Here is a 14782-nt window from a genome sequence, read left to right as displayed (position 1 = left end):
TCCTACATCTCACTTCTAATCCAGTCATTCTTCACATGATTTCATTGTGTCACCAGCTGATCAAACACCTCTCGTGGGTGGTTCTCTGCTTCCTTCTACAACAAACCAAACTAAGTTATCTAGGCCAAGGTTTCTCAACCTTGGCACTATTGACATTTTGGACTGGATAATTCTTGGTTGTGGGAGCTGTCCTGGGCATTGTGGGATATTTAGCAGCAAACCTGACCTCTACCCACTAAATTCCTATAGTACTATCCAGTTCTGACAGCTAAAAATGTCGCCGAACATTACCAAATGTCCCTTGGGGGGCAAAATTGCCCTTGGTTGAGAAACACTGATCTAACTCTTCCTATTTATTCGACTCAGTTTCTCACTAGTTAGTCTCTTTTCTTTTCTATTAATATGCTATGCTCATTCCAAAGTTGGTTCAGATGGTTCCTTTCTCCATCTTGCAAAGTTCTCTTTTCTTCCTTCCACATACATGTAAATGCTATTCATCTTTTATTTTCTCCTGATTAAATGGTAGCACTGATTTCATAAAAACATTTTATGGCCCTTACTTACAAATGCAGTTCTTTCATCAGCAGCAATGAATTAATGCATTTTTAAAATAGTTCATTTTGCTTCACCAACTTCAATGAATCTCTCTCTTTAGTTAATAACTCAGGCCGATGACTCAGTTTCTACCGTTCTGCTTACTTTTTAAAAAATACTTAATGATTTTTTCTTTGCAAATGATTCTTACATACATCAGTGAAATCTTTTATTAATAACATGAATTACTTCAGAGCAATCAAAATGATTATTCACCAGATTATTTCTTTCTGCTTTTATATATTATCCTATCTGCATTATAATTTTTTAAAATTTCACCTGAGCCAGACATAACTGTCTGGACTTTTCTCTAAAATTTTTTCATGTAGTTATGATAGGATTCTGTGCTGAAGAGTAAAATTTGATAAATGGATTAAAAATCCTTTGTACCAGATGCTTTCTCCTGGGATACACCGATTTTCCTCTATATTTAATGTGCTTAGCTCTCATGGCTTCTTTATCTCTATTTTCAAATAAATCCTAAGCAAGCAAACAAAAATAACATTTCACTTGTCCCACATTCTATCCCCTCGCCTTCCCTGCACCGTCAACCTTTATTAAAAAGCAATCTACTCTTGTTACAAAATGTCTAGCGTAAAGATCCCCTACCTGCCACCAGAGAAGCACATTATATTGAAAATAATTTTACCATGTTAGCAAAGACCTCTTAATTGATAAATCTAGTGGCTTAATGTAAGTTCTTCTTAAATAAGTAATATAATGAGGTATATGAATCATCATCCTTTTTTTCTTTTCTAAGTACATCAAATGATTTTTGGCCTCCACATGGCCAAGTTTGACAGAAGAGCACATCTTAGTAATTATTTAAGGCACTCTTGCCCCTCTTTTTGGACAGGCCTGAATCTTGGAGCTTAAACAATCCAAGAAACTTAGAAAAAAGGCCTTCACTCTTCTAATATGATTGACAGTTGTCACCATCTATGCCATTTCTCATGCCTGAGACCTAATATTCTCAGATATTTCTTCTATTTCAATCCGCATATTCAATGGATTAGAGTCTGTCTCAAAACTGTTTACTGAATTTTCTAGCCTACTATTGTTTTAATTTAGGCCCTTATCATCTCTTACTATTTCAAAGTCCTTCAACTACTATTTCAGAGTCCTCCTGTTACTATTACAAGTCCTTCCAATAGTATATTTGTACCTATTCTCTCTGATCTTTATTTTCTCTTCACACAGAGGTATACTTAAAAAATAAAAGTTTGAGTCTATCCTATCCCCTCAAATTCTATTACTAACAAACTAAATTGGACTATTACTCCACTTTTTGCCCCACACTTCAGACTTCAAATGCCCTCTTACGACTTTTCTTTGACCTCATATGTGTAAATATGGGTCAGAAATCTGGTGCACTCCTGTTTCCCAGGGCCCTGGGGACCATGGCTAATTAAACTTTTGATCTTGGGTTCAGAGAGTCCAGGAGGCATGAGAGGAGTCTGCTGAAGCCTCTGCAGTGAAGGAGTCTCTGAGAGCACTAACGGGAGTGCCTGTTTATTTTAATTTAGATTCTAGGGCCTTTTGCTAGAGTGGGCCCCATTTGAAGTGGGCTGATTCATCAGTAGCAGTGTCAGTAAAATTAAGTAAAATTTGTAAATGAGAAATATATTGCTTCTAGAACCTAAAAAGAACTAAAAGATGGTGCACTTATATGTCCTTAATGAGTGTGTGAAACGAAATTCCTTGGAAGAGTGTGTCCTCAATATAATGTCATGCCTGTGCTCCTGGAGAAAGATGGATGCAGTTAAGATCTAGTCTATAAAGACTGTGTGATGACAAAGCTGCTGAGATACTCCATGGTAGCCTAGTAAAGGCTCCCTTCAGGGATGAAGGTGAACTGTGACTAAGAGTCTGTTGAAATAGGCACTGAACAGAACATATTAGCCAAATCTGTAAGTAACATACTTACCAGATGTTGATTAGAGGGGGTTAGTAATTTTAATAATATTGGATATTGGGTCTGGGGCCTTAATGTATGGGACCATAGCATTAAGTTTGTAATAATTCACCACGAGGCACCACTTTTTTTTTCAGATTTAAGAACAGGTAAAATCAGTCTGTCAAATGCAAAAGGAGTGGGGTTAATGACCCATTTGTTAATTAGCTCCTATGTAAAAGATCCCTACCTGGGAAAGTGAGGCTCAAGATGTTTATCGTCCTATTACACTAAGGTGGGCCCCACCTGGACTAGTCTCTAGTCCCTGGAGTTTAGCCAATTAGCACTGCTTGTTTTGAATATTCCAACAGAGGGACATGGCAACACCATGGACACACACAGCAGTAGGCAACAAGGCTCAAGTGAAGCTCAAGTTCTGGCCCAAGCCGCTCTTGGGGATGCTTCGGAACCAATTACTAAACCCAGAGCAGACCCTCAAGAAGCTTATTCAAGAGTCAGCAGTGATGGCCGCGCCATCCTGCTGACAGTGCCAATTGTTATATAAGATTTAAAGATTCTTTTGAGGGTGAGACACAACACACTGACAGATAGAGGAAATGCAGAACTCTTTTGTCACTTACAGCTCCAGAGGAGAGAAAGCTGCTGGGCAGGGCCCACCGAGGTTATACCCTGAGACAGGGTAAGAGCAAGCTGCAGCCATAGAGGGCAGCCCGCCCAGGGCAAGCGGGTTTTGTGGCTCCCTGTGAATTGACTAATTTGAATCATTTTGGGGCCGTTAGGGCATTGAAGATGTCGCTAGTTGTCTGCTCCCTGGCTCTGGGCCAGTGAGGGTGGGTGTTGAGTGGCCCAGAGCGTGAGCTGGGGTATAGACTTAATCAGCTGCTCAAGAAGTTGCTCAGGAAGGAGCAGCGCCTCAAAACTGGGTCAAGACAGCGTTGGGAAAAACAAAACACAACGAAACCAACACTCTATCACACCTGTCAAAAAGGCAGCTTCCTGGGCTCCACTCCAGACCTCCTGGATTGACTTTCTTGGTCAGGAATCTAGGAATCTGCGAAGCTACTCTACAGTAAGGTTTCTAATTGCTCCAGCTGGGCTCTGGAGTTAGCATGTTTGGGTTACAGGCTACATCTGTCAGCTCTGGCCCTCAGGCTCGTTACTGCAGCTTGGTAGGTCCCCACTGTCTCACTGTAAAATTGGATATAACAAAGCACCTACTTCCCGGGGTTATATTGAGCAGCAAATGGAATAATATACTTCAAGTACTTAGCAGAGTGTTGCCGCATCGTAAGTGTTTATGTTAACCTTAAAGATCTGTGAGCTTTAAAAATTCTTTGAAAAAAGAGAGGACCATAAACATTCAATATTTTAAACAATTCATTTAAAAGGATTATGATTGTTGCATCTGATTAAAGAAATACTAACACAGGATCCAATCAAGTATATTTCTCAATAATTTTTAATCTTAGGAGTCACTGATCAGAGAAGCCATGAGAAAATCCCCTTCCCTCATTCTAGTTCATCTGAGCTAAAATAAATCATCTTTAATTTTTGGAGCACTCATATCTTCCTTTAAAACTGTGTTGATAGTACATGCTTTATAGCAAAAAAAAAAAAAAAGTGCCTTTCTTAAAAGCCTTTAATCTTCATTCCGTCAGGAGAGAATTGATTACTACCGGCTTGCAACTTTAGAAGCTGGAAAGACCCTATTGGCGTTTCCAAGGTTTATTTTCTCCTTCCACCTTTTAGCCACAGTGAAAGCAAAATTGTCCAGTAATGTGATGTTAGTGGTCTGCAAGAAAATCTGAAATGGCCTTTTTCCATTTATAAGAAAATTATATTCCCTTCTCAAAGGACACAACATCTCTGACTGTTGAAGACGATCTGATATTTTTCTAAATTAAACTTGATAAAATTTATACTTTTTGTTCTGTTAGCAAAGGGTTAGCAGACTTCCACCTGTCTTATTAACTTTAAGTTACAATTTTAGTTTATGAGAATATAATTGTTAATACAAACAATTATAGTTTGGGCCAGCCCCGTGGCTTAGCAGTTAAGTGCGCGCGCTCTGCTGATGGCGGCCCGGGTTCGGATCCCGGGCGCGCACCGACACACCGCTTGTCTAGCCATGCTGAGGCCGCGTCCCACATACAGCAACTAGAAAGGATGTGCACCTATGACATACAACTATCTACTGGGGCTTTGGGTGGAAAAAAAAAGAAAGAAAGAAAGAAAAAAAAAAACCAAATAATTATAGTTTTAGTGCACTAATTTTACAGGAGCTCTCACTGAATAACATATATAGAAAGCTACATTTATTCCTATCTAATTGGTTAAATTCTGAAGATTTTTTAGTAAGAAATTCTGTACACCTGTTATTAAAAGCAGAGAAGAGTCTATACAGTTATTTTATTCACTGAAATTACAAAACTGGGTAGCATTTGGCTTATTAAATATTTACTAACTTCAAATAGTTGATTAAAGTCAAAAGAAACTCTTTTAATAACTTTTAGTGAAACAATCTTTACTTTCTTGTGGGTCATAGTCTATATAATTTAAACTCTTAGAGACTACATATTTTTAAAGAAGACAAGTGCCTTTCTCATATCTTAATGAGTAAATATCCCTATACTTTGTTTTATACCAAACTGCTCTCAGGGATCATATTCACTGTGTTTTTAAACTATTAAATTTGTAACGTATCCAGCTCAGTGTCTAGAACATGACTGGTGTTCAAAGAACGTGTTTGTTGCACATTGTATATTTTTCAATCCAGGTGTTTATCATCATTTATCACTATTTAGTCCCTTTAGGTGTCTGGTTCATATATATCAATAATCATAATAATCAGAATACCAATAATATAGCTAGCATTTATTTTGTGCTCACTGTGTACCAAGGCAACAGCCTAAGTGCTTTGCAAATATATTATTTCATTTATTTCTCAGAACACTCCTAGCATAAGAATAATATCACCATCTTTTTACAAAAGAGAAGGGTGAGGAATTAGATTTAAAAACTTCTCCAGGCCCCACCAGTATTAAGTGGAAGACAAAATTCAAGCCCCAGCCCCTTTAATGCCAAAATCTCTTCCCTCAACCATCAACCAAATGGCTTCCCTCTTTGAGGAAAGCATCCTACTCTCTAGGAGCCCACCTCCAAGAGGAAACATTCGCTGCCTACTTGTTCTTAATATTGAAAGCCTCTATCTTTCCAGCCTGTGATTAGACAGAGGTTGACTCACTGGCACTGTCCTATGAAAATATAAAGCATGCCACATGTATAATTTTAAATGTTTTAGTAGCCACATTAAAAAGAAAAATAAACAGGCAAAATAAATTTTAATAATATATTTCAATCTAACATGTTCAAAATATTATTTCAGCTTGTGTCACCAGCCATGTTTCGTGCACCCAATAGCCACATACGGCTGATGACTACCATCTTGGAAGTGCAGCCTCAACTTCTTCAAATTAGACAACCCAAAGGGTTGTCAGTATAATATAAATTGCCTTATTACAGATTCAAGAGTCTAAATTAATCTTACGTAAATCACAACTATATTTCATAATAATCCATTAATTTTATAAAGAATCTTTTAACGAGTAGTTTACTATAAAATCCGTTAATGAAAATAGGATATCTTCTATCCAAATAAATGCTGATCACTGAGGCTAAAAATCAGGGTGGCATCTTGGAATGGTGGGCTATGAAAGCTCACTATGTTTTTACGCATCTTCAGGTTATGCTGCATCGAAGCCTGAAGCATGATAAGAAGCATCATTGTCGTTGGGGGTAACACATATGGGACACCACTGGCTTTGCAACATTCACAGCTCGAGATTTTCTTGTTTAGTTATCTTCAGAAATGACTTTTTGTGCAATTAGCACAGTCAGTGTGGAGGTAAAAACATTAATAGGAGGAAGTTTGGTTTCTGAGAATGTTTTATGTGGAGAGCATCAGCTGATCATTCATATGCCAGTAGTATTGCAAAATGTCTTAAAGTAATTTAAAAAGTGAAGAAACTTCAGACAGTTTCACCATCTTTAGTTTATCCTTTGGTTATGCGGCTTTTACTAACCCTATCCAAACGCCAGCTCCAACACACTTCACTGAAGCGTTTAGTGGAATGCTGCATGAAATTTTATATTTTTAAATTATTAAAGACCGTTTTAATTTCAGTGCCCTAAATGGCATTTATTATTATGATCTATTATTGGTTGTAACTACTTAAAACTGAATTACATTGAATATAATTACTACATCATGTTTATTTTCTATGCCAGCTTGCATGTTTTCCATATTCCTCACCTCCCCCCTTAATCTGTAACAGTCGACAATCAGTTATTTGTCCCTCTTTGGCTTAAACACAAGGAAAACATGTAAATTGAGCTAACGAATTTTCAAAATGTTAAAGTGAAGATACAATTTCCGTGCTTTCGTGTATTATAAATTTGTGATGTAAGGAGAGAATATGAAAGGGAATTTTTTAAAAAGAAGAAATATCTGATTTATGAAGATTATCTTACACTTTATGGCACTCTTCTCCAGCCTTAGAACTCCTCAACTTTTCCTTACATCTACTCGTCCCATGGGATTACTTGTAAAATTAAACAAAACAATAAGTATAAATTGCTTGCACGTTTCTGATAACACAAGCATGTCTCAAACTGGTTTATCTTCCTTCTCCTCCTCCTTGTCCTCCTCCTTCTTTTTCTTCATAATTATTATAATAGTTGTAACGAATTCTGCCTATTTGCTTAAGATCAGTTTCAGTGGTATGCCACAGCTGACTTGCAAGAGCCAATTGTTAAACTTCCAAGAATTTTGGGAGCCTGTTATTAAGTATAGCCATTATTAAAAGTTAAACTTTATGAACTTATAATTAAATAAATTATATAAAATACAAATGTAATAAATACTAAAAAAGATCTCTCAGTTATTTTACTACATTTTATGTTGTCTATGCTCTTGAGGTTAAATGTGCACGGTCCACTGCAGCTGCATGGTATGCATGGTATGGTAGAAATACGATGTAATGGTGTACTACGGCACGTCTCTTCCCAACTCTGCATTCAGTGACATCATGTTGATGGCTTGAAACTGGCCATAGAGGAGTATTTACAGCACAGAAATTAGCAAATGCCACAAATTAAGGCTATTTCCCCCCTAGAGAGTCATTTGTTAAAAATTTTACCTGGGACAGGAAATATACAAGATACTTCTGGAGCATCTTGTAGTGCCAGAAAGTAAGAAAGTGCTAAAAAAAGAAAAAAGAAAAACACCCACAATGATAGAGGTGTGTCAAAGTGACACAGGCACTGACTGAAAGAGCTCCCAATGGCCAAAGCTGCAACAATTTGAGCAACGAAATAAATAAGATAGTATTGTATTATAACACAAAGTACAAAATAAATATTCATGAGTCCATAGTGATATAAACAAATGATTTAATAAATAAATCAATGGGGGAGAATAGACAAATGTTGCCTATAGAAGAATTCCAAATAACTTATGTAGACCCTCCATCCTTAAGGACGTGAAATAGAATTCCCCAATCCTTAACTGTGAACTGCTCCTGGTGACTTTGTAAGAGGGCAATATCAAAAGGGGAAGAAAAAGAATAACTTTAAAGTAGAGAAAGCTGACAAATAGTACCTCAGCCAGGTGGGGGCAAGGTCAGAATCAACCATGGTAAGTCATGTCTATAGTACATGCCCTTGATATGATGTGATGAAAATTGCCCTTTACTTCTGTGGTCTTCCTCCCAAATCCAATAACCTCAGTCTAACGATGAGAAAACAGCAGACAAATCCCAGATGAAGGACCTATCTGACCAGTACTCCTCATAACTGTCAAGATCTTCAACAACAAGGAAAGTCTGAGAAACTGTCACACCAAGAGGAGCCTAAGGAGACACGGTGACTAAATGTAAAGTAGTATCCTGGATGAGATCTTGGAGCAGGATAAGAACATTAGGTAAAAACTAAGAAAATACAGGTAAAGTATTAATTGTAGGTAATAATAATGTGTCAATCTTGATTCATTAATTGTGACAAATGCATCATTCTAATGTAAGATATTATTAATAGGGGAAACGGAGTATGCAGTATATGGGAACTCTCTTTACTATTTCCATAATTTTTCTGTAAATCTAAAATCATTCTAAAATAAAGTGTTTATTTAAAACAAGAAACATTTACCAACACACAACTGATCTACCTAGATTACTGATCTAGATTCTACACTAGATATCTCCTGGTAAAGTTCTACCCAGTGCTAACAGCTCAGTAATTCAGGCCGTACATCAAGCCATTTTGTTGATATGCCACTGGACACTGGCTTATCTCTCAAGTATGTCATTCTGGGAGGACAAAAGGGAATCTTGATGAACCAGGCAATCATTGTTAATAGTTTCTGTTAAACAAATTACACATCGCATCCCATAGTTTGAATTCTTGTCAAATCACTATTAATCTGGAATATGAAAGCCCAGGATGGCAAATAAGAAATGCACTTTTAGTGCATCTATTTGAATGTACAGATTAAAATTCCTGCCTTTGCGCTACATTTTGCTTAATATGGCAAGAATAGTCAGGGTTGCAGACTGAAAACCTTCAGGGTTAGACTAGTAAATGAGTGGATTGACTGGAGTGAAAGATGATAGGGCGTGGTGGAGCCTTTCATCTGACTAGAGAGCACATGCTCAATCTCAAAGCATTTAAGTCAAGTATTTGTCAAAATGACTTTGCAGGCCAAGCAAAATTTGTCTCTGTTTTGGCAGGAACCTCTGCTCTAAATTGTCAATTAAATTCCAAAGAAACTCCTTTGACAGTCTTGAGTGAAATTGTTAGGTTTTATTTTGTTCATAGTCTATATAGAAATGTAGATCCTGAGAAATTTTAATATATACTAGTAAATTTCTCTAATTTAAAAATAAAGTTTGTTCAATGTGTTGATAAGTAACATATTTTATACCAACTGGCAAAAAAGAAATAAGCCACTTTCTAGTATCTTTGTCAAATTCTATCTCTAAAGTATATATTTTTAAAAATTCATTACTAAAATTTAGGATCTTTTCAGCTTAATATTATTAGAAAATCAATAATTTTCCTGTTTTTTTAGTTCAGAGCTCTTTTGAGACTATATCTTCAAATAATACACTGATAAGACTTTCTTTTGCCAGAAAATCTTAAAAATAAGGAATCCACTATTTCCTTAATGTCCAAGCACACACTTCTTGTTTTTCTCTCATAGAAATTCTATTATTAAAATTAGTCAAGGACAATGGGTGAGCTAAATATAAGCCAGTGTTAGGGAAGACTAAAATTAAGACTTCCAACCATGGCTTAATAAAAAAATATTCAAAAAATAAGAAAATTCATTGGCTAGATTTCTTCGGGCTAAAACAATATTTTTTGTTATAGGAGCTGCAGAGAATACACAGAAATAATGATGTAAGTCTCATGTGAAAATAAATCCCTATTAATGCTTATATTGGACAAGATTCTCTGTGTTTTAGAGCACTAACGCTTAAGTATCATTTTTTCCTTACCTCAAGATAATATCTTCTAAGTTTCTTAGCAATTTAAGACTGCCTTGTAATGCACTAAAAAATCACCAATGACCTCCTTGTTACTAAATCCAAAAGATAAAGTTCAGTTCTCATTGTACTTGGCTCACAGCAGTATTTGATGGTATTGGGGTTTTTTTCCTTCTTAAAATACCCAAATCCTGAGCTCTCACTTGTAATTTGCCTCCTACGTCTCTGACTTCTGTCACTGTTAAGTTTTACAGCTTTTTTCCTTCTTGGCCTTCTCTCCGTACTGTTGTTCTTAAAGCTCTATTCTACTCTGCCCCTCCACATGGCCAGATAACTTCCTCCATTTTTGAGGCTCTCCAACAAAAATACCTTTAAACATTGAAATTGATTTTTGAGTTTCCTGTCACCAAAGGTTTTAAGAGTTAAAATATTTATTCTAAATTGAACTAGTGATATAGCTATTAGTAGTAAATACTCAATTAAAACAATATATATTGGACATTTTGATAGTACGTATGCAACTTAAAAATTAATAATTTATTGGAAACGCACCCCTTAAATATATGGATGGCATTGCTTTTCTTTCTACAGATATAAAAGCTGAGAAGTTTTATTCTCACAGATAAGTAGATGGAATGGAAGAAATTTCCAAAGTCACTCAATTATTTGAACTTGAGTTATATGACAACAATCACATTGTGATCTAGCATAAAAAATTACTTTAAAGATTTATGGTTGGCAATTTGATTAGACTTCCTTCAATTTTGTTGAATGCAAAGAATTAAAACACCTGACCTGTAAAACAGTTATTATTTTGTCATTAGAGTCATTTAATTTTTCAGTTTCTTGGAAGTTATTCGAAAATTTTTTTACCAAGACTTATTCAATGATGATTTTATTTGTTATGCTTTAGCTGGAAGGCACATTGTTTATGGAGTGCAATTGAGAAAAACAATTCGTGCATTGTAGGAGCATTCACACCAATTTTTAATACTCTAGGTTGTCTAGAAGGGCCTTATGAAGGTATGCCACATAGGCCAGCGATACAGGCGCTTAAGCGTTATTACTTTTAGCTAGATTTTTAATACTAGTTCATGATTGAAAATCATTATGTTTCTAATGATATTTTAATAAAATTAAAACTTTATATCAACATGCAAGAGGGAGGAATTAATCATAATGAAATAAAACAGATTTTCTAAAGTTAAGGACATTATGTCTTAAATTGAATTTTGGGAACATTTTTGTCCTAAAGTATATTTACAAAGATTATTCCACTTTTCAAAATAAAATGTAGTCTAATTTGTTGAAATTAGCAGCCAAAAAGGGAAGATATTGACCCACTGGTTCATGAGGGCTTCAAGATCCTGTTAAAGACTTAAAAAAATGTATTGTTTAAAGTAAAATCCACAATGTTCAGATTAAGCTAATCTACATCTAATATGCATTTAGTTCAAAAGAGCAGAGAAGTGTTTGACAAGTAACAATGAGAAAGAAAGTTTCATTTGAATGAGAAATGAGAATGGATTTATAGCTTCCAATAAATCTCTTGGCAAACTTTAATGAAACTCTATCTTAAATGAGTCTGAATAAATGTTCAAGAATATTTCAAGCATTAACTAGCCTCTTTTATAAGTTTTCTTTTATTTGAAAATGTAACATTGATCTATAGGAAATAAAAAAAGGATTTTTAACTACTTCGTGCTTTATATTATACGAAACATGTAAGACACTGATGTATGAGAGTTCTACCCAAGCATTTTTTTAATGAGAATGCAAAGAGGATCTGCTTCTCAGAGATTGGGTATTTACTCCCTGCTTTATACAAGTCTTGGAAAGTCTCATTCTAAGATAGATGGGCAAGGCACAGAACATTGCCCATGTGTTTGTCACCAGGAGGAAAGAGAGTCCTGCTTGCTTCTTACTAATTCTCTCCCTCAGGAGTAATACATTTTCAGAAAGTCTAATAAGGGAAGCAGCAAGGTCTTTATGTATAATTGTCACCATTCCCTCTGCCTCACTGCACAATACATGGAAATTTAGAACACCTCAACATAGGCCATAATGCCCTGGTTCTCCCCCCACCATGGGGCCATAAAAAAAGGTGCTTTCTCAAGCACATCAGTTTTATGAAAACAAGTTTAGAGAATTGAGGATTTTAAAATAAATCACTTAATATTTACCATGTGTTCATATGCTTTCAAAGTCTAAATGTTCTGCCAGCAATATGCAAATCAAACTTGCAGACCACTGTCCTAGAATACCACTTATGCTTTATGAACATGACCATCTCTGTCCCATGGCTATATAAAAGCACAGGCTGTTCTCTCTGCTTTAAAAATCAACCACTTCACCCTTTTAGCTCACATTTCTTCTCTGTGGAAACAGTCTCTTACCCTGGGGCAAGAGGCATGGGAGTGTCAGTCATTTTCATCTTCCTCAGTGCTCTCAATATTCTTTGCACATAAATTTATATGTGGTTACCATTACTATACTATAATCATTTGTGTATATGTCTCTAAATTAGGTCTGGACCCAATTCCACTGTGGATGGGGGAATGTTTCCCCCACACACCACCAAGCCATTCTCCAGACACCAGCTGGGTGTCCTACAATTCAACTCAACTCTGATACTATCTACCCAGAGATAGCATCAGATTCCACAGATTGAGGGCTCAGTCCCACAAGACTCCCCCCTCCTGCACTTCAGATTTAGTCATAAGCCCAGGTTGTTACCTGTGCTTCTGACGAACTGGCTACAGATTGAAGGTTCCCACCACTCCATTCTTGTACTTCAGAAGCCAGTCACAAGTCGAAGTTGTTGCCTATACTTCTGACCCATCGGCTGTGAATCAGAGGTTCCCACAACCCCCTCCTTTGATTTGGTTAATTTGCTAAAACGGCTCACAGAACTCAGGGCAACATTTTACTAAACTAGATTATCAGTTTATTATAGAAGGATATAACTCAGGAACCACCAAATGGAAGAGATGCATAGGATATGGTATGTGCAAACGGACACAGAGCTTCCCCACCTTCTCTAAGCGCACCAATCTCCCCACATCTCCATGTGTTCACCAGCCCGGAAGCTTCTGAACCCAGTCCTTTTGGGTTTTTATGGAGGCTTCATTACACAGGCATGATTAATTAAATTATTGGCCACTGGGGGTTGATTCAAACTCCAGCCCTCTCTCCTCTCCCCAGAGGCAACAAATCCCCATCCATAGGTGTGGTACAAATGTCACCTCATTAGCAAAATAAAAGACATCTTTATGGCTGTCTTCACTTAAGAAATTCAAAGAGTTTTAGGAGCTCTAAGCCAGGAACTGTGGACAAAGACCAAATATGTATTTCTTATTTTAAATCACAATAGCACAGTCTCTCTCCTCTATTAGATTCAGAAATTTTCTATTGGGGAAACTGAATAACACATATTCCTAACCCAACATTTTTCACATTAATATAAACGTTCAATAGATTAATATTGGCTGCGTGAGTGGTCACGGCCACTAGCACAGCCCCTAGAGTAATCTAGTTAAATTGGTCATCAATAAAAGAATCCCTTTCAAAGCATTCTAACATGTGGTTACCCAATTTTTGCCTAAAGGTATTCAGGTATAGTTATGTTACTGCTTCTTGTGACAGTCCTGTCAGTTGTTGCTGTATTTATTTAGGACCCAAGTGTGCATCAGTGTGACTTCAACAATATGCCTAAGTTCTCCCATGTGGAGAAACAAAACGTAAAAAACAAAATGTATGCTATGATACTTTTTCATAGCAATTGTATTTTCTTCTATCTTTTTTTTTAAAAAACAATTATTTTAAGTTAAATCTTCCTTACTTATTTCAAATATTTCAAATATGACATGGTTATCAAATGCTTAATAATTCTGGACAACTGCTTCTATGTCTTTTTTCAAATAGCTCCTTTGAAATACGATACAAGAATTGAAAACATTACTTTGATATGAAGTGATCAGCCTAAAGCATACTGGTTACATGGTCTCCATAATTTTGGTTTATTAATTCTATTATATCACCAAATGACAGATATTGAACTAATGTTACTTATTGCTTAAAATGCTATCACATCTTAACTACATCATCTATGCCTGTTCTGATGCCCTTTAAATTAAAATGTTGGTACCTTTTTAGAACTGTAGGGGAGAAACACTTTTTCTTTTTCCCCTTCTATGTTCCTTGGCTAGTCTAATAATTAAATTGACATAAGACAGATTAACAGGAGGAATAAAAACAAATTTAATTTTGTACATATGGGAAACCAAAACATATGAGGCTCCCAGGTAGTCAGGCAGTTGAGGCTCCTATGTCATCCTGAGCTGAGGAGAAGCAGGTGGGAGTCTGGGACTTCAAAGGGGAGGAAGACAATTCACTGGAGGATGAGAAGAGCAAATGTTTGGTCAACAAATGTTTGCCATGCCATGCATGCAGATAAGTATTTCTGATGTAAGAAGTTATCTCTGGTAACAGCTCTCTTCTTGGTATAGGCCCCCTATCTAAATTCCTTTAGGCAGTTAAGGGAGAGGTAAAACAAAACAAAACAAGCTCTTCCTGAGTCTGTTAGGCCTTGATTGACTTCAGCTCAAAATAATCTACATGCTGAAGTGACATATTTTGGGGTCACATATTCTGCTCCCCCTCAAACCAAACCCTCCTTTGATCCACAAGCCCTGGTAACTAACTGATCAGATTTCTCTTCCTACAGTTT

This window comes from Ceratotherium simum, chromosome 4, assembly GCF_057802395.1.
Source record: "Ceratotherium simum simum isolate JZ-2026a chromosome 4, ASM5780239v1, whole genome shotgun sequence".
Taxonomy (NCBI): domain Eukaryota; kingdom Metazoa; phylum Chordata; class Mammalia; order Perissodactyla; family Rhinocerotidae; genus Ceratotherium; species Ceratotherium simum.
The sequence above is the reverse complement of the archived record's forward strand: the minus strand, read 5'-3'. Positions refer to the sequence as shown.